The following is a 21,417-nucleotide window of genomic DNA, read 5'->3' as shown; positions in this document are numbered from 1 at the left end:
AAAACTCATGTATTTCGACAGCAAGAGTAAACTTAAAGACCTAATAATATTTCCTACCTGAAATATTTTCAACATGTTTTTTATGTTTTTAATGTTTTTCTAATTTCATGTTGTTTGTGTTTGTGATAATATTATTATGTTTCTTATCTTATAGGTGTTGTCTAAAGTTGTAAAGCGCTTAGAGCTTCTAAAGATTAGGCGCTATACAAAGTCCTCATTATTATTATTATTATTATTACCGTAGTCCAGTTGTCTCTAATGAATTTTGATAAGTAAAATTATTTCATAATTATAGAACTAACATATTCATGCTTACTTATCACACTTATAGGAATATAATGCTATTTGAGAATCAGAAATTAATACATGAGAGTTTGTGATTTGATGGATGTTTTCCGTGCTGAATCAGGTCATGGGTGGGGATCAAAATTCATAGAAGGGCACCAAAGCTAAATATCTGTGTATATTTACTCACGGTGCATAATACCCTATAAACATGTGCAAGGATAAAACCATTTTATTCCCTAGGGGTACAAGTCTGAGAGTCGAAAATCTCCTTGGTGTTTAAACTGGGTTATAAAAAATGAACTTTGGTATCCAAACGGGGGATCAATTAGAAAAAATAAGGGTCTCTGAAGCGCTAATGAAGGTAAAGGGAAACACTGAAAACGGTGATCAAACTTCAATTGACAAAGTGACTGTACGTTTGTGCGTGTCTAATTTTGTATGATATGTCCCGAATTCCATACTTCAGTCGCAAATTTTAATAAAACTTATTTATAACCTTATTTATGTAAGGCACTAACTTGGATAAGCATAACACGAATTATAGTACTTATATTAGTACCCATACTCTTGCCTCGTGTACCTCAACCACAGCAAATCAAGTTGAGGCTACGACATCGTAGCTACACTAATTCGTTTCCGCTTTGTTTGAAACGCCAGAAAGATGAGTGTTAGGACCGAATAATGAAATTACAAAGTTTTTAGCATTTTTAAATTTCCTAGATGCTTTTCGTTTATAAAACTGGGGGCGGGGGGTACGTGAGGGAGTGCTAAATGGAGTACTTTTGCAATACTGTACAAACCACGTCTATTTAATTCTCGTAACACAAAACCACTATTTAAATATAACCATAAGAGTAGTTCTAAATAAATTACAACGTTTCCTCTCAAAACTGAAAGTTGAAAGGAAGTGATAAGGAGAAAAGAACGAGATCTAAAGAAGATCGTACTCACTGTTGTTGACATTTTGCGGCTTCTGGTAGCGTGTTGTGTTTTACGTCATTAACATCAGTTTACAGAAGTTTGCATATAATTATGCAAATTTAAGTCACCGGAATGATGTGTGTTATTCGTTCGGGATCTGCCGATCACTGCCGAGCGCGATTTCAATATGGAGACAATAGAATCGTTACGCTACGTACGAAGATTTCAGAGAGCTCGTATTTCATAACGAGAACCTCTACATATTTGATATTACCCCAGAAATGCCTTTTAAATAGTATTTAATCAGTTAATATACATAAATATCCAAACATTTTTGTAAGCAAATTAACCCTCAGCTGCACTATTGTGCCTTTAAGAAAGACAAAATTTACAGTTGTTGCATTGACAATATGAAACGCCATGAAATTATTACACGATATATGTGATAATAGGAATTTATTACACGATACATGTGCTAGCATATATATTTATTAAATTACGCATGTGATGCCATATAAATTTAGCACACGATATAGGTGATAGTATATAAATTTATTACACGTTACAATTTATAGTTTATATACTTATTACACGATACACGTAATATTATATATTACGTGAAAGTATATAAATGTATGACACGATACGAGTGATAGTATATAAATTTGAAATGTTTCGGGCACTTTAATATGGCAATAATAATGAAGTATTCATTTCGATGAACTGTCCATTAAATACATAGTATATTTTCACAAATTTGGTATTGTCAACTACTATAAATAGTTTGAAAATCCAAATATATTATATGGCAAAGCAAATACCAAAAGGCAGATATTTCTGTATCTAATTATTTTTCACGAGAATAATATTCATATCTTACATTCAAAATAAATATTTAAAAAATATCAGTTCTTGCTATGGAATAGTATCGTTTACTATGGTGTGCTCTAGTCGGATGAATACTATGTTTTAGTCTGATATATGGTGTGTTCTAGTGCGATATATTGTGTGTTCTAGTGCCGTAATTCGGCCGCCAAACCACCAATGGTATTGATGGGTATATGCTAGGTTTAGCCGAGTTTATATTTCTTTGAAGAGAAAACCTTGCTAACAACGGTATTTTCTCGATCTGCCTGTTTTTTTTAAACACGTGTTTTGATTCTGCACGAAATATAGGGTGCTAATTTCAGCAATGGGTTTTCACAACTGAAATTCCATTAATGGAACAAGGTCTCTATTTGTTTTAGCGACATGTTGGATAACCTCTCAAACAACACTTTTTATTAAGTCTATATTTCATTATAATCCAATTATGGCCAGCCACAAACTTAAATAATCTATCTTATGCTTACCCATGTCTACTTCGGTTCAAATACATCCATACCATTAGTACCGTGAGCCCCACATAGTTCCCGACTCTTGGACTCTGGTCACAAATATATTTCCCATATAGTAATTAGTAAACATTGAACTGTGATAAAAACATAATAAAACATATTCTATTAAAAAACACCTTCAATGATTAATTCACGGTGAATTCCTTTCTTTGAGGCCGGAATGTAAACAACACACGATGCAGTGAGTCACATATTTCATTTCTGGATCAAGACACATGTTTAATTACTCCATGTCCACTGTCGCCTAGGCAACCACACCATAATGCTCAAATTCTGAAGAATAATTTTTTTAAAATAATTAAATCAGTACGAAGAGTGGTTAAAACTAACACGACTATCTCCCGAAAACGAGAGTGGAAAAATGACTGAAGCTACATTTGCGGCTATTAACCAGATATAACGAACGAGTCAACGTACCAAAGAAATCCATGCAATATGAGCAAAATGGGCCGTCTGTCGACCAGAATTTGTTGTTTCGCTACATTTTAGTGTTTCTAATATATCAAACCTTAGTTTGGACCTTAAATGAATTTGGAGGACATTCTAAATGGGAATTGGCGAGGCGGGGATCAGATGACTTTAGAAATGATAATTGGTAGGATGTGAGTTTGCTGAAACCGGAACGGGTCAATATGCCTAAAACCAACAATTTTATAAAGTAGCTGGATATAATGAAAGTTCGACTACTGTGCGCATATACACACACACTTCCATTCCGGGCTGCTTCCCTTGGTTACCACTGTACATGTCTACATAGAGGGAAACTATTAATCTAATGTCTCAGATTTTTCGTACATTTTGGCTTGAACCCAGTATTAGGATACGAAGATATGGTTACAGATTGGAACTCAATTGCGGCACAATATAGCATAGTTCAGCATGTACAGAAAGGCATTTAAGCAGAAAAATTGAACATTCTAGACTTGATTTTGGGAAAAATCATAATTGCTGCTCCCAACGTTATGTCATTCTTATTTTTTCCAAAATACATGGATAATAGCGTTATTGTCTTCTTCATAAACTGCTGCTAATGGCCAATACAGGCTATCCTCCATTTTTAGGAACTACTGTTACGTTTAAGGACTGACTAGAACCCATTTTACTTCCAAACAGGAAAAAGCAGCTCATGTTCAGTTCATCTTTTTTTTTGAACAACCACTTCTACGTGCCACTAAAAAGATTATTCAAGGATGTCAGTATCATTTCATTTTCATTTCATACATACTCCATATTACCGTACACTACATTAAAGCATGTGGACCAAACGTTATGGAACTGCTTTTATAAGTTATTCCTTCTCACAAACAAATCTAAATTATGCTTGGTGCTTAATTGAAAGAAACAGAACATCACTATTGCAATTTTGTTTCGCTATTTCCCTACATTAAAAGTACCATCATCGCCAACCTATAATGAACTGTGTATTACCAATAACCCTAAATTCAGTCACAATGCGACTGACAGTGACACTTATGCAGTGACAGCAAATGCTTTTCACTTTGTGATTCAAACCCCATGTCATTATTAAGTTAACTTTGAACCTTTCTATTATCTTCTTACGTGTTTGCTGACGAACATCGCATTGAAAATATGCCAACTGTGTACGTGTTATATCGTTTTCCCGACCGGTACATGGCCACCCACATTAAGATCCTTTCTTTTCTCTACTCTGTGGTACATTTGTCCAAGACAAAATATACAGTCATGCCACATCTTTCATTCAATAAGATAACCCTGAAATGATTATCATGTACTTTTGTTTGGTATGTGCATTTGCGAGATTCAGAATATGTTGTGTTTGTGTGTGTATGTGTGCTGTAAACCTTCCGTTCGACACCTAACCGACCCACAATAAGACCACACTCCATCAGGAACGACGTAACTTAAAGGTGACGAAGTCATCGTTTTTACGTTCTTCATGACACAACAGCAGTGAAGACGGTAGCAAGTCATCTTAAGTTCTCCATGGCATAATATAAATGAAAACAGTATGATTTTGTATGTGGTTGTATCTGATACAGACGTAATACATATTTTTCACTTTCACGAATTGAAATATTTTTTTCTCCAAAAAGTGTTTATTTTGTCACAATTGCGAAATATATGTTTTCTATTTGTAACTGATTTTTTTCTTTGCCGCCCGCACAATGTTGTCATTTATTTGTAGACGCTTATGTCCGAATTCACAAGTTTTCTAGGACTGTATATGGTTTGTTATTGTAATATTATTTTTGTGTTAAATTTGTATTACAATGTTCTATTTGGAATCATATTTTTTATTACAATGGTATGCTTGCTATAATAATGCTATTCAATTACAATATTATCTTTATGAAAATAAAGATGTTTCATTGCAATGTTATCCTTGTGTTAATAAAGTTGTTTTATCACGATGTTATATTTGTGTTAATAAGGTTGTTGTATTACAATGTTATGGTTCTGTTAATAAGTTAGGGTCCTCGTTTCTGTATACTCTCGTTACATATATAGCACTGGTGATCTGTTCTTAGACATGGATATTTTATATAAAATGTATTGAAAAGAGTCCGTTATTATCAAACGCAAAATGCCTCCAAAGGTTACAACTGTCAGCGATTAAACGTAACATAAAGAATTCAGTATATTTACCATATGTGTTTAAAAAATGTGATGTCGTGAACAATACAGTAATACTGACCATTGAAGATTTTACCGTATGTGTTTGGTTTAAAATATAACTCATATGTTTGCTATAAATTATATTGTTTGTGTTTGGTATAAAATACACCGTATGCGTTTGCTATAAAAAATATGCAAAGAAATTTTCTAATGATGCTCAAGACTTTAATATGTACTCGAAAGAAGAATGGCAAATGTAATCGTTAATTTCCGGTTGGTATAGGTAACCATCCTTCACGAACTGAGTTATCAGCCCTTTACTGAAATATAAACAAGTTTCGTCTTTCGATTTGATGATTTTAGTATCTGAGTTTCTCTGAATTTTATGACATTACCGATCATGCTAAATGTGGAAATTTGTAATTTATATTAACACTAGAAAAAATGAGGTACTATATTACTGAATAAAATAAAACTGAGATGACGTTCTGATAAAAAATTTCATTCATTCCTAGTTGTGCACAGTTTAAGCTGCATAATAAAAGTCATATCTAAAACACAAGATTTGACATAGGTGGGTTGGTGGGTGTGCTGATGGTTGCATATACATCAAGCGACATAGTTCTAGATATGTGTCACAGATAGTAACATACTTGATACGTACAATGAGTGTGTCGATGGCACGGTAAAGAACAAAAAAATGGGGTTATAAATAGGTGTTACTGTTAGCAACTACCGTTATCAGTTGTACAAGTCAAGGGTGGATGTCTTGATGATATATTATAGTCCAAAAGACAGAATTACAAACGGGTGTAACTATCCTTAATAATAAGAGCAAACGTCTGGTCCTGGTCAGACCTGTTGAAGGCATCTTTACTTCCCGTCTACCGGGAATCCTGTATTAATATGTACCATCTCATTCATTCGTTACTTTTATGTGCTTGTTTCTTTCTCACTGAATGCGTGTATCTATTTTTGTGTGAATTGTGGGGATGGGGTCGGAGGGTTGCGCTCCAACTGAATTGTATATATTGTCATACGTGTATCTTGCATATTGGTCTCTTTACGAAGAAAACAATATTGGACTTTTAAGTTAGGGAGACAAATGTAGCAGTCTTCATGTTCTCTTTTTATGTCATGCTGGAACATTTTATAATTATTCGTTTCTGAAGGCCAGGATTATATTGATATATTATAGAATGAGTACAATATGATTATGCGTGTGCCAAAATTGCCTTCCAGCAATTATGTTAGAATACCATTAAGTTTAATCTTAGATGGCGCTTTGGCGTTTGTCATAAATTATATTGTTACAATTCCAACCATTGGTTTTAGATTGGCTTACGTAAACATTTTTCACGACTCTGCCTGCGGTTCACTCGCGAATTAGAAACAAGATCAGGTCATACGTTGCTACTAATAATAGTAGCTATTGAGTTCACGCATAATGACTGACTCGTTTTTATCAAGAAATTAGTTTACTTGCTACACAATCATCTTTTGTCTACACTGAATACATTGAGAATGGGGTATTCAATGCAACCAAAATATCCTACATTTATCAAGTTAAAAGTCATTATTTTTTATTTCGATGAACCCTGAACAATCCTCAAATTAAAAGTTGGTATGATCAAATGCATAAGGAAACGTTCCAAGATACCACATGGAATAGTTTGGTTGCATGGATTATCCCCAGTTCTCTCTCTCTCTCTCTCTCTCTCTCTCTCTCCTACTACTATTGATAGTATTCGTCCACCTTATCCGAGACATGTTCATCTTTTCTGTCCTTAAATAACGTTCCAGCCGGTCATGTTTTTAGAGATCTAAATGTGTTCATGATTTTGCCCGACTCCTTCTTTATCAAACAAATTTGGATATGTATATGACTGCAAAAGGATTGTGGAAAGGAAACGAAGACATGTAGCACGCATGTCACATTATATTATATAACACAATATTACGACTCTATGGTATTAAACTAAGTAACGGAAAATAGCGAAAACCAAGAAGTTTTGTAACATTGCCAAAAACAATTTCTAGAATAAAAAGTGATAAATGTTTGTAAATTTCACAATGATATAATCCAAAATGTCACTGAGTGAATTCACAATAATCCTGACATAATGATTTATTCCAAAATCAATTGATGATCACTTTGTAATTACGGTGAGTAATTTAAATATAAATCCTCTCAAATATAAACTAAACACAACAGTTAGAATCGTTCCAATTTGGATGTTAAGATAGGAATGGGTAGTTTGAGTGTAATCAACCCTAATAAAGAAAACTAAATTATAAAACCTACGATTCAAGTTAAAGTTAAGGACCAGGATGAAGGTCAAACGTTTATTTGCAGTACATTCTAAGTTATCAACAACCTCATGTAGATTCCAGTTCTCTGTAACTTTAAAGGAAATTTTCCAGACCACTGTAAAAATAGGAGCAAGAAAATTTAAAGTCAGAATCGACGCTCTATACAGAAGTCACGTCAATCTTGGTAAACAGCTTTTCCCTGCATTATATTAGACACTTGGGCCCCAATTCTACATTCAGCATACTAATTTTAAGCACACAAGATAAACTAAATACCCACAACAACATAGTATCATTTTATATTCCCTGTTGCTTGTTGTTTTCAATGTTGCTTGTTGTTTTCATTTGTTCAAATGAGCAAAACTGTATTTGTGTATGGTAGGTAAGAGAATAAGACGCAAATGAAAAAAGATTAAAGTGTATTCCATGACATATCCCCATCCGTTACATTGTTGCTCTTTGTAGACCGTATGGAATAGGTATGTTGTACATACAGAAAAGATTCGTACCTGTCAGGAATGTGATTAAGTTAGAGGGTACAATTGTAACGGTTTGTTTTCAAAACAGTTCCGTTGATGTTGAATTTTTCTTATGCAAGTAATTTCTGCAGCACAACGGCAGTGTTAAGGCATATAGTAATATATCTGTTCGTATGGCACACCTAGGTTACCCTGTGCACTTTTCTTATATATGCAAGTCATGCACCACCACGACAGTGGTAAAGCATGTAATGGTGTTGCTGTCCGTCTGGCACGTCTGGGTTACTTTCTCCTTTAGACAAACATATGCACCAATATGACAATTTAATGATTTACCCATTCCGTTCGCAATTCCTAGGATAAATTTATCATTTAAGTCAAATCTGATAATGTGGTGGGGAATGTATTTTCCATGTAATTTAATAGCGTAAAGTCTGGAAAAAAGCAGACATCAGAAGAAACCATGTAGAAAAAACAATCCCTCGTTTGTCTTCCACTAAATGTGTTGCAGAAATAGGTGCACGTGGCTTATCTCATGACTGGTAGTTTAGTTTTAAATAATTAATAGTACACTTAAAAATATTTATCTTTTCAAATGCTTTTCGTCTATATTGTATTTCCTGTTATCTTAGATACTGTCAATTCATTTGTAATATCACATTTAACCTGATGAATAATCAGAGACTGATGAAGAATATTAGGAAACCATTTTCTTTAAATGTGTTAAGTCTGATTAAATTGTCCAAATGATCTGTAATTTTTATCCTTATTTAGCCATTTGTCTTTGGACAGAAACTTCTGATATAAATTTCCAAAGAATACGTAGGATGCAAAATATTTATGACGCCTCTCGATTTGAATTTTTGGACAATAATTAGACCTTTTAGATAAATGAAATCATAATTTGTCATTGATTCAAGAAGTTATGGATTGTTATAAATTACGTCATTTGGTCAAACATATTTTTTGGAATATTGTTTGGTCGAACTTGGGTAATTTTTACTACTCGATTCACATATCCGCATGTACTAATAACGGCGTGCGATGGTATCTTTCTGAAAGTTCTTATCAGAAAAATGGAGAAAGCTTAGCCTTTTCATGTGCACTTACACATCCTTAAAATGGCTTTGATTTAATTTTTAATTAATCTATTTTTATATTTAATTATTTCTGACGGGGGTCGGGGCGAGCGCAGGGGTACTTAGCTTGTTATTGAGACGGAACTCGTATGGACAGTGTGAACATTGTTTTAAAATCGCATACAAACCTGTTCAAGTCACAATATCGGCAGCTGAAAGGGTGAACAGCGATTTCGCTGTAACGTCATTTTTGAAAAATAAGACCTCATACTAAAAAAAATAATAAATATAAGCGTAATAACGCAAAAATCAAAACCTGTAACTTTGCGAGAGTTTCTTTAATTGGGTTAGTTTATTTTGTTACTTTATTTTTGTCGTTAGTGTGTTTTCTAAATTTGTATGTGTTTTCGTTTACCTCGGGGTTTTTCATTGAGGTCGAACCCTCTCTGCTAATATAATTAAATCATTATTATATCAACCAAATATTTTATCAAGTCCTATACGATATTTTGTTCTGTGATCATGTAAATATATTGTTATAAATCCGTGCGGAGTAGATTGTGCTTTTGAAAAGAAGTTTTTGAACTTAATCATGTCAATATCCCCACTACACCAAGACTGATGAATATGTCGCAGAGTGTGTGTATCAGCTCCATTAACCACAACTAAACTATTACAGTTATCTCTGATCATTTTAGGCATGTGTGTGTATCACTGAGCAACATAAATCACGTCTGTGTTTTTGTGTCTGCCTCGAGAAAATATTCTTGCTGGATTTGATTTTTTTCAAGCATAACTTCATCATACGCAACTAAATTATTGATAAATCCTTCTAATTCATCTACGGAATGTGCTTCATTTTTATCTGTAAAAAAATAAGATAATTGCCATCTCAGTTTAATAACTTTGCTTGTTCATTAAAATCTTTAAGTATGTCGTAACATTTCTGATCATCAACTGACAGAGCCACTCAGTATAACTTATCCTATCTGTACCATGTTATTATCAAATTATACAATAATTGCGTTTAACCTGATCCAGATGAACCAATTATTATCCTTCTGATATCATTTGGTAGTGCTGAAATATCTTTTACTAGCTCTTGCTTTCTTGTCTCCGAGGAATCAATGACAGCCATGTTGTAGAAATATTATAAATAACATGAATCTATATTGTCTTCGATGCAGAGCATCCACATCAACAAGTGGATTAACAACAATAACAAAACAATAAAAAGCGTGCACTTACAGGTAAATATGTAAAATGTGGTACAAGTAAATATACATTTATTTATATGATTAAAATTGGTGGTGATATATCTACTTCATTAGGAAAATCACCAGGAACTCTATGTGCTAAATACCCAAGAGAAAACATCTTCGTGGATATAACTATTGTGATCTAGAGCCCGACTTGATATCCGAATTGACGAGCGAGATTAACCAAGACCCGAAGAATATCCAATATACGCGATTGATAAATCATGTCATATTCATGATCTAGGTTATAAAAGTAAAGATTTATAACAACGACATATTGCAGAAGTGAAGTTGATTCATGCATTTAATTTTACAAAAAAATAAATCTTTCAGAGAATCATTAGCTAATTGGTTGGTAAGATCTGCGATGAAAGGTACATTATTATTCGGAGACGGTATCAACCGATTATTGATACAAAATGTAATGGATTTTTTATAGCCAAAGAGGATATTGGAAAGGTAGAGAAGCGTCTAGTAAACTCACTAGTACAGCAAATGTTACACGTTCTGTTGCTGAAAAATGGTTAATACGACAGCCAATATGCCAAATTTACCTACAACCACCTAACAAAATTCAGCATGCACATTATGATATCAGCACTCCTAATGAAGTTCTTCAAGCAGATATTTTATTTTTACCACATGTTACTATTAAAACTGGAAGACGTCAATTAACATACAAAATACCCGTTAACTGTCGTTGATGTTGCAAGTAGATAAAAGGAAGCAAAGCCGTTACCAACTAAAACAGCAACTGAAGTTTCTTCTGCATTTGAACGCATTTATCAAGGAGGACCCTTGCGATGGCCGCATCTATTACAGGTTGTTCATGTCAAAAACATTTTTGGTGCACTATCATCTCTGATGAAAAAACATAATGTCACAATTAGACGAGGACAGACTGCAATTTATCGTGATCAGGCAATTTTTGAACGATTTAATCGAACACTGCTGAGCGGTTATGTGTATATCAATATGCGAAGGACATAATTCAGAAAAATATAAGATCCCGCGAATGGGTTGCAAGATTACCAAGAGTGATAAATGTATTAAACAATGCGATTACAAAAGCAACATAAATACCACATACCAATACAACGACAGGACTTTTTAAATCAACCAGTATTAGGTAACGTGACTGACATATATTTATATGAAACCGGTGAACTTGAAGGCGGTAAAAAAGCGACTGATCCTACTTGGAGAATTACGACACATACAATATCTAGCCAGGATCATCAATCTACAGATTTGATTCAACTGCTCCTCAACATGTATTTGTACGTGAACAATTCCAAGTAATTCCTGAAGACACACAATTACCACCGCATTCACTTTTGTAAACTAGCACATCGACGTCGATTACATTCAAGACAGGTCATCATTACAATGTCGCGTCTATGACCAAAATTACTACTAATTCTGTCTACAGTAAATTGTTTCGGATTATTTTTTGATTACTGCCAAAATATTACTGGGTTACAGCTTGCACAATGACTATTTTCCTGTTGTTTCAATGTCATTATAAATTCAGTATTGAGATAAAAGTTGCGCTTATTTTTTTGTGACACATTTTATAACACATTTTTTCTTACTATATCATTGTCAATAACATCGCTATTGCCAGTAGTTTATGAGAAGTCTATGACAGTTCTCCGCAGCTGAGATAATCTTCTGACTCGAGACATTGCGAGATAAACTAAGTTTGACCATTCGATACGATATCGATGTTCCAAACATTTGTATCAGAGAAGGTTAATTCTTGGGATGAATGAATTGGCATTACGCATCCTAGCGTCCACGGAGTTTTGTCCATAGTTAACATGCTCTCAATAACACTGACAGGATTGAAGACAATATCACTTAACACAACAACAACAAAATTCTGACGATCCGGTATATCAATGTCGATCCTCTGTCGTCGCGTATCTACTGGTCAGTAACACAATGGTACAGATATATTTGAAAGTTGTTCTTTATGTAATACAAATAATTGTTGTTGAAGTGTATCATGAACTTGCAACTATCAGATCATTTGGTCTAAATAAATTCCGAAAAAAAAAATTAATAGGAGTTTCTGAAATTATTTTACTCATTATTTCACACTGAATTTTATCGGATTGTAGTCTGATTAATTTACTAAACTCTCTCAATTTCTGGATCAAGTGCTCTATGGTCATCTATTATGTCTTCATAATAATCAACAAAAAGCCTCAGCCATTTATATGGAGACAATCCATAAAAAGGTGGTGGTCTACCATGATCGCAGCACATTATCACAGCAGTATTTCCTGTCAATGACCAATAAATACATATTGTTAACGTTTCTAAAGGAAACGGTGCATATTTTATCCAAAACAATAATGCTTGGAATATATTTCTCTACCATTCGTTCAGGGGTCCATTTATCTCCCTTCCATCGAAAGAATTTATGATAAGCGCATGATTTAATATTTCTTTCTTTCATTTCTCTTGCGAGTCTGTGTGAAGGAGTTAGCATAACTATTTACGAACAACTGTTCCAGAATAATTCAATCACACGATTTGTTTTACCACAACCACTAGACCCATTGATATAAACTGTTTTATGTCTAGCTGTTGGATCAAATACCGATGATGCAGATGATAATTTTGATACTTGCGTTTTTTTGGCTATAAACACCCTTAATTTCAACGTCGGAGGACTCTGAATAATTTAAGTATATGTTCATGCTTTATTCTCCATTCACCCCATGATAAGTAAGTGCCGATATGCATGTTGCTCTAGTAATCCTGTATTTATTTTATTGAAATAAAATGAATCCGTAGCGACTCTGACAGCAAACTCAGAAACTCTATTTATCATTGATGATGGATTTATCGAAAAGTACGAGAGCATTTAAGATGTTAAATGAGTAAACAGAGGTGACTCACCATCAATATAACTCACAATTGTACTTAAGTGATATCGGGATTTTCATCATCGGAAGATTCTTTTGTTGTTGTAACCAAACTTCCTTCTGCTGACGATATGATATAAATTCTTGACTTACTGTTAACAATAATAGTATTTTTACATCCAGCATATACCGTAATATTTCTGTTGGTGTCCACATTTTTTTCTGAAAAATGTTTGCTAAACCACATATAACAAAGCTAATAAAGATTACTGCTCCCTTTATCGATACTCTGGTCATTTCGTGTGTGGGGTATCCAAATCGCTCAAAATACTTAAAACACCCTCCCATTCCAAGAAACCTTCACGGATAGCATGCAACCATATCAAATGAAATAACATTTCTATAATCGTATTTAGTATTCCATAATACACCGTGTCCATATTGGACACAACTACGTTATATTTCTTCAAAAAAGTCCAATCATGCTGGTTTCCACATTTTTTGCTCTATAATAAAATGAGCAGCAACTGACGCAACGGAAAACAGTTAGTAATTAGTCAGTATCTCATGGGTATATTTCAACGCAAGATGATTTATTTCTTCAACGAGAGATTCTGTAAGATAAGTATCTCCATTAGTCCGTACAAACTGATCATTGTTTCCATTATCTGGACATTGAAATAACCACACTGATACATGATCACTTTTACTTATTTCGTTCATAAAATCAAACATATATCCTTGATACAATGTAACAGTTCGATTTCATGGAAATACTGTTACTGCATTGGTCCACACATGTGCATTATGATCAATAATTTCAATAGATTCGTATAAAATCTCTCTGGTTATCGTTCATAATATTATCGGGAATTATTCTTTCCTAATTCAGCGACGTATTTGACAGATCCGCCGGTATCTTTAACTATTTCTCCCTACTCGTTTATTATTTTACGTCTTTTATACGTTAAACCATTTCCTTCCACTTATCGCGTTTGTAAAATGTTCCGTTACTCGTTAGGCTACATAATTAATTTTTTGAAATTTCATTGGTCTTAGATTATTCACGCTAGGTTTATCTTTAATCGGATAAATTCCATAAGTAACCGTGGTTACAGTATACGCTCCTTCATAATATGGTCTGTCAAAACCAGTCATTCTTCTTTTGGAATTGTTCTTTAATACGGCAATTGTTTCATTATGAATGATAGGGTCGTGGTTTCTACTGATAATCCAAGTATTGTTTGGTCTGCTAGTACAATAAACTTTACTGTGAAAAATATCTTTGATCGTGGAGATAATTAATAATCGTTGCCGCTCGTTTGTCGTTCATCGGTGCTCTGTATGATTTTGAACGTCGACCACACATGAAATGCACAATACTTGCTAATTCTTTCTTGGCGTCATGAATAGTATTAAATATGACTTTGTCAAAAGCTGAACGATTAACAATATATGATTATTTTAATACGATGTGGAAAAGAAATCCACGCCGTGCTTTTTGTATGAAAATCCAGTATAGGTAACTTTATAATAACACCTGAAACATATATCAGTAAGATTATAACATACTTTGGTGTCGGCGTTCGAAACCAGTGATTGGACATGTTTTTGTGCCGATAAAATTATATGTCTTTACTGGTAAAATTAGCTGTAGTCACCGCTGGTTGTGTATTCGTCGTGAAACGTTCAGTACCGACTGCCTGTAAAGCTTTGGATAATTAATCACTACATTTCAGTAACTTTAATTTTCATCAGTGACGTGGACACAATTTCAAGTCCACGTATACTGATAAAAATCGCACAATTTACTGCCCAGTAATTTTCCATTGAGGTCAGAAACCGATGCCAGTAATTTTCCATTTACCTCAGAATGGACAGTAACTGTGCCAGCAATTTTTCGTTCAGCTCAGAATATATACACGTGACATTAGTTTTCCGTGGACAGTAAGATCTCAAACTCACTGAAGGGTACCCAACACAAAAACATTCAGAAAGAATGTCGGACGAAAAGAAAAGCCTAATGGGGTGCCGAGAAGGTCATAGGAAAGATCTCACAAATGGAACCTGAAGGGACCCCATGAATAATAACCGTTCATCATGCTAAGGTTTATTTTTTGTTAATTTTTTAATTTTATATATATATATATATATATAATGAAATACGAAAATATTCATATTATTTCTGCAATAAAATATTAAAAGAACTGCGTACAATTCAACTTGAACCAGAAAAATATTTGTGATCTGAATCACTGCAAACGCGTAAATTTGAAGATTGATATACACTTCCAACAGAGTACAGATTAATAAAGATTATCCAGGAAGCTAACTTCCAAACGTCTGGCTACTGTAAAATATACTGAAGTTAAAAAATACGTATGTGTCTCTGGCGTGACCGAGAAAATACAAAAAATATAATTAGCACACGAATACATAGAACGTGACAGATGAAAATGAAAGTAACGGAAATATCGTGTTTAATTATCCTCTGACTTTTACTCTACCTGAGAAATACATAAAAAATGACTTCATTTATCCAATTTCTTATCTTTGTTCATGAGTATATACCCATCAATCTGAAAACTACTAATTATACATGTGAATTTGGCAAGAAAATGCATGTATTTGCCTTGTGAAGTGACGCATGTTCAAACTATTTAGTCATTAATTGCCATGTATGCTTCAAATATTCTCATTGATACATATTTGGTGAATATTAAGCAATATCCTTCAGACTGTTTGCCTTATACATACAGAGTAAAAGACGTTCATATTCATACAATGCAATTTTCATAGACTAGCCTACACTGATTTGGGAAACTATGGAATATAAACCACATATACTGATTTATATAGGTAATATGCTTGCAATGAACTATACAATCAATTAAATAGTGATCTTTGCGAACTCTGGCTTTATTATAAAAGTTCAACTCTAAAAATTTTAATATTTGACTTCTCTCACATACACCCCTCCCAAAAGTGGAAGCATTAATGTGTAAAGCAAAATACATTTCTAACCCTCATAACGCCATTAACTATACCAAATTAAGTATATTTGTATTGTGTTGACAGGGATACAGGAAAAGATAGAATATAAATTTGCCTTACATATGCACTCATTTAAAACATTTTTCATCTGCCAGGTCCAAGCTTAAAAGTGCGTCCCATTAGTATTAAAGACAAAAAAATGCCCACAAAACAGAATAGAACAAAGAAATAATAGACGAGTGTTTATGGCACCATGTCCCTGGTAAGATTATCACATGTTTGACAACCGATCCGGCTGTTTTAAGTCCTAATAAATCTTTCGTGCACATATTTTTGGATTGAAGTGTTTTGTTTACCAGATTAGTAGCAGCATTAAGTTGTAAATCATGTTTTGGAGATCCATCAAATAAAGTTAACGATGTAAAGGGTCCTCTACCATACTATGCCCACTTTACCAAAGCAACTTAACGTTTGCACCTGTTCAACTCAATTTTAATTTCCCCATTAAACGACCTTATTGCTTTAAAAATAGTTACATCCCCCCTTCAGCGCTTTTTATGGCATGAACTACGATTACTTAAATTGTTGTGACAATGTATGAAAAGTTTCCCAGTTCTTTATTTAAATAATACCTGTGTGTATGTAAGTAAGACAAAATCGATTTTTAACAAATACAGTAACTGAGTAATCATTTAAAGTGGACCTAGAATGACGTATTGCTCGAAGCCCTTGGGAAACTAGAGAAGACTAAGAGTTTTCAATCTCATGTATTCACAACAATGATAAATTACGACTATATCTGACTCAAACTGCAAACGAAATATTCGACTACAAGAAGCTTCACATAAATTTTGACGCACGAAATGTCAGCTCATAACCGGTGGCGTAACTACTGTGGTAGAAGGTACAGTAATGCAATGTGTCCCAGCCGTCTCGTGGAACCGACCAAACCAGAAAAATATAAATGACACTAGTAAAGGGGAGGGCGGTACAAAACGTTTGTTGTTCGGCCCGTGGTGAGATAGTTACTCCACTGCTCACAGCGTAAAGAAACACCTTACCTACATATAACGAATGAAACGATTCTTATTATAGAATGCAATGATCAGGTTTGGGTATTTATGGAGGTGTAAAGTGTACCTAAGCACTCGCATAGTAAATAAAATCCGATGTACGAAACCAATCTTATGCAACTATAAAAGTGTCAATGTAACATACACCTGATGCACCAAATGTCACTTAATTAAACCATCTGCTAAGTCATGCTCAAGTCTCTTTTAAAGGTAATGTATTATGGCGGACTGACCTGTTAGATACGTAATAGTAAAACGTTTGTTGTGATGAAAGTTTCAGATTATCTGAGAAATCAAGCAGTCAAGTGTCCTTTATTTGTATGAGGTCCAACGGTCACATACTTTTAATGAGGTTCAGTCGTCGAGTCTGCTATAGTTTATGAGCCCCAGTGGTCAACAATACATTCCCTTACGAGACTCAACCTTTAAGAGTTCTTTATCTTAAGAGGCCGAAATAGGCAAGAGAATTTCATCAAAGAAGCCCAACGGTTGAATGTCCTGAATGTCCTGAACCTTTTCAGGCCCAAACGGTCAAGAGTCTTGTATTTTATATGGTCTAACGGTTAAGATTTTTAGATGAAGCCCAACGGTATGTAACTCTGTGTAGTATGAGGCCCAAACCATCAAGGGTGCATTACCTTATGAGACCTGGCCATCAAGAATCGTTTACCTTATGCGTTTCAGAAATGAAGAGATATTTTCCTTAAGACGCCCAACGGTCCTTTATATTATGAAGCCCAGCGGTTTAATATCATTTATCATATCAAGCCCAATGGTTAAACGGCCAGGATCAGATTTATAAATTAGTAAAAAATAACGAAAACGTGAACAATTGATGATTGACGCGCATAACGGAGAAAAGTGACAACTGCATGTTGAGCCATGTAGTTCAAAGATTTTTATAAGTACTTTAGTCTTGATAAATATATCAGTCAAAGATTTTGGACTGAAGTTCATGTTTTCCAGAGGAGTAACAAACCTAGGTTGTAAATAAAGTTTTGGAGAGATTTCCGACTGAAGTCATCTTTGGAAAGGTTGATCCGCAATACCGATTGACATTTTATTAAATGTGAGTTATACCGAACTCTTTATTCTTACATAACTTCCTTGGCTCACTGCATAGTTACCAGTATATATTGTGATTATAGTGTGCATTATTACCGTACTTGATCCATACTTATTAAGTAGTAGTACTTTGGTATTATCAAGTAGTGGACACATATAGGAAAGTCAAAACTGAGTCACATCAGTCTGTTCTGACATCTGGAAAAAATGGGGATGAGGTCATCACATTAAGATGGTCAGCAAACTCTTTCGGAGTTTTGGTCAGTTCTACAAGTGTCAATATTTGCAGGCATGATCTCTACCAAATGAAAGTTCGGTCAAAATTAAGGATATATCCACAGGCAAATCAGAATTAATTTAGAGGAACAATTTACTCTAAGGAAGACTAATCAAGGTGGACTTCATTGAATAAGTATTCAAATTAGTTATTTATGTATTTATGAGGTCAACACTCTGTACTTACTCATTGTGACTACGAGATCACTATCTATCGATCAAAATGGAGATGATACAACTAATCGATGATTGTGTATTGATTCCACTTCTAGCCAATCAAACTTAGTTCTTAGGAAATACTTTGGCCCTGGAGCAGTAGACGTTATTGTTTAGATTCACGATCAGTCAGTCATGACCCTCATGTACGTGCTCATTTCACATGCAGTGATTATGTTAATTTCTCTAATCGTTTTGAAATGAAAATTTTGCGACCATCCTCTCGCCCCACCTTCACTCATTCTATATCACGTGCACGTTATAAGCAAATGTATCCGGTCATTGTCTTAACTGTCATTGGGGCTACTCATTCCGTATTCGGCCTCTGTTTTAAAAGCTCTTTCACCTACTAATGTATTAAATACGTCATGTCTTGATTTTTCTTTAGTGTCCATACACGTCATGATCGGGGATCATCTCACTGTCCATCCTCTTGGAACAGGCCATATCTCGAGTAGGGATTGTGTTGGTGTCACTCAAGTACAGACCTCGTTATCATTACAAGTCTGTAGAATATTAGAATAATGGAAGGCTGGGAACAACCCACCTTATGCAGTTAGTTTCTAGGAGTACGTCAGCTCTAAAGTAGGGATAATACTGGGTCTCCACAGTACAGATCTTAGGATCACTCCCGGTCATTATAATTGGAGCATCCAGCTCTTAAGTATAATATTAGATTGAGGGGTACAAGTAAGACTGGGATCGACCTGCCTTCGGGGAATTTCGTTCCGTAAGTAGGTCCCATAGAGAGAGAGAGAGAGAGAGAGAGAGAGAGAGAGAGAGAGAAAGGATATTTTGTATCTAGTTAATGACAATGGACCCGGATGCACATAAGTGGGCTCTTGAGTTGCGTATAAAGCCGGCCTTACCTGTGTACCACCTGAACACAGCTTTAGTTCCTTCATAAATATTAAAGAGGGCATTGTATTCACCTACTGATCTTTAAGTTATTTATTGTTTGTATAGTATGAGTTATGAATACTTGTTCCTTATAAATGCCTATCTGTGTGGCAATTCATGAAATATTTTTTTATGGATCCAAGTTTACATACAATATGTATTTTGCTCCAATATTTCCTATGCATGTTAAATACAGTACTGTATATAATTTTTTAAAATTATTTATTTATTTAATTATTTTCATTTTGTTTTATTGCATGGTTGTAGTGTGCTGTTAGTTTTGGTGTCATAACGATATTAACTTTTTTTAAAAACAGGACAAAACCATAGAAAAATTAAGATGTTTATACAGAGGGATGAATGCTACAAAACAGTGCGATGTGTGTAGCTTTAACATTTTTGAAAAGTTTTAAAAAATACAGTGGATGGATTTTATTCTTCTGACTAAAAACAATCACATCTCAACAAGTACATGGATTGCCTCGTTACATTGTCCCTAGATTTATTGGAAGAGAAAGGAGGTGGCTGTTACCAATCCCTTTGTTTGTTTTTTTAACTTTCACATAAATAAAACATGAATACAGACTAACTTTTCACATATCGTTACTTTTGGATTTGACATACACTCATAATTGCAAATTCTGAGTAATTAAAACTGCTAATTTTGGATTAGTCGAGGCACATTTCCCTAAACGGTCCTTTTATGTTCCACATACATTTGCAATTTATACCTCAAGAACACGCTGGTTATATTCACTAGCGACTGTTTCAAGAATTAACCGCAAAAAAACAAATTCAATTACTGGAGGTTTATTCAGTATATACACTATCCAAAAATGCTCACTTTTGGTGAGTTTTTTTGCAGATGATACAATAAGCTGTTTGCACTTGCTGTACGTAAAAGCCATGACAAGGATTATATTTTATTTGCCAATTTGTGAATGAATAGACCTTCAGAAAATGTACTGTATTTTATGACTGAGATGAACATTTAAATTTGGTCTGTAATCCCTTTTTTAAGTTATAATTCTGACCACATGGTAATATATTCACCCATCCATCTCTCTTTTCAGAAATGGATCATCTAAATTTAAAATAATAGATATTCTACTATTATGGTCTTTTTTTGTAACGATGATTGCTTTAGATCACTCGGCTACTCGGGGCCGTCCCAAATGATGTGGTGAATATGAGATAAAAAACACCAAATCAAACAAAACAACAACAGCAACAGTAACAACAACTTGTTACAAAGCTCTTTCCGGACTCAGATGTTAACGTACCATGGTCATAGAATCCAACGAAAAACAACGTACAAAGTGGCGCTCTTAATTTTGTATTGTGCAGTGTAGATTTTAAATCAAGAATTTCCACCGTTTTCCTCACTGGTTATACTGGTTATATTAAAAAGACCTTTCATATCTTAGGATTTGATCAAAGAACCTTTAATTCCATATATTTTGGTGTGTGATTGTTGTGCGTAGTATGAGCTAGAGAGTATATAGCTTGGTTTTACTTTAGCTGTGCACTTTTTTTTCTGGACCCTACTGGTAAATATCTGCAATTTTGTTTGTTGACATTTTGTATTCATTCATGGTGTGCTTTAGATAAATTCAGGCTGACTTTGGTATTACAAGGAAGCAGTTATTTTAGTTAGTTGTGTGCATAGATTATGTACAG

General features: G+C 34.2%; 1 protein-coding gene across 1 annotated transcript in view; it reads right to left on the bottom strand.

The window, feature by feature from the left end:
* LOC149789957 (P2X purinoceptor 7-like) overlaps positions 1-21,417 on the bottom strand; it is a 58,866-nt gene that overhangs the window by 4,685 nt on the left and 32,764 nt on the right. The window lies entirely within an intron of this gene.

This window comes from Sinohyriopsis cumingii, chromosome 10, assembly GCF_028554795.1.
Source record: "Sinohyriopsis cumingii isolate HCF-2022 chromosome 10, ASM2855479v2, whole genome shotgun sequence".
Taxonomy (NCBI): Eukaryota; Metazoa; Mollusca; class Bivalvia; order Unionida; family Unionidae; genus Sinohyriopsis; species Sinohyriopsis cumingii.
This window is presented reverse-complemented; position numbering and strand designations above follow the sequence as displayed.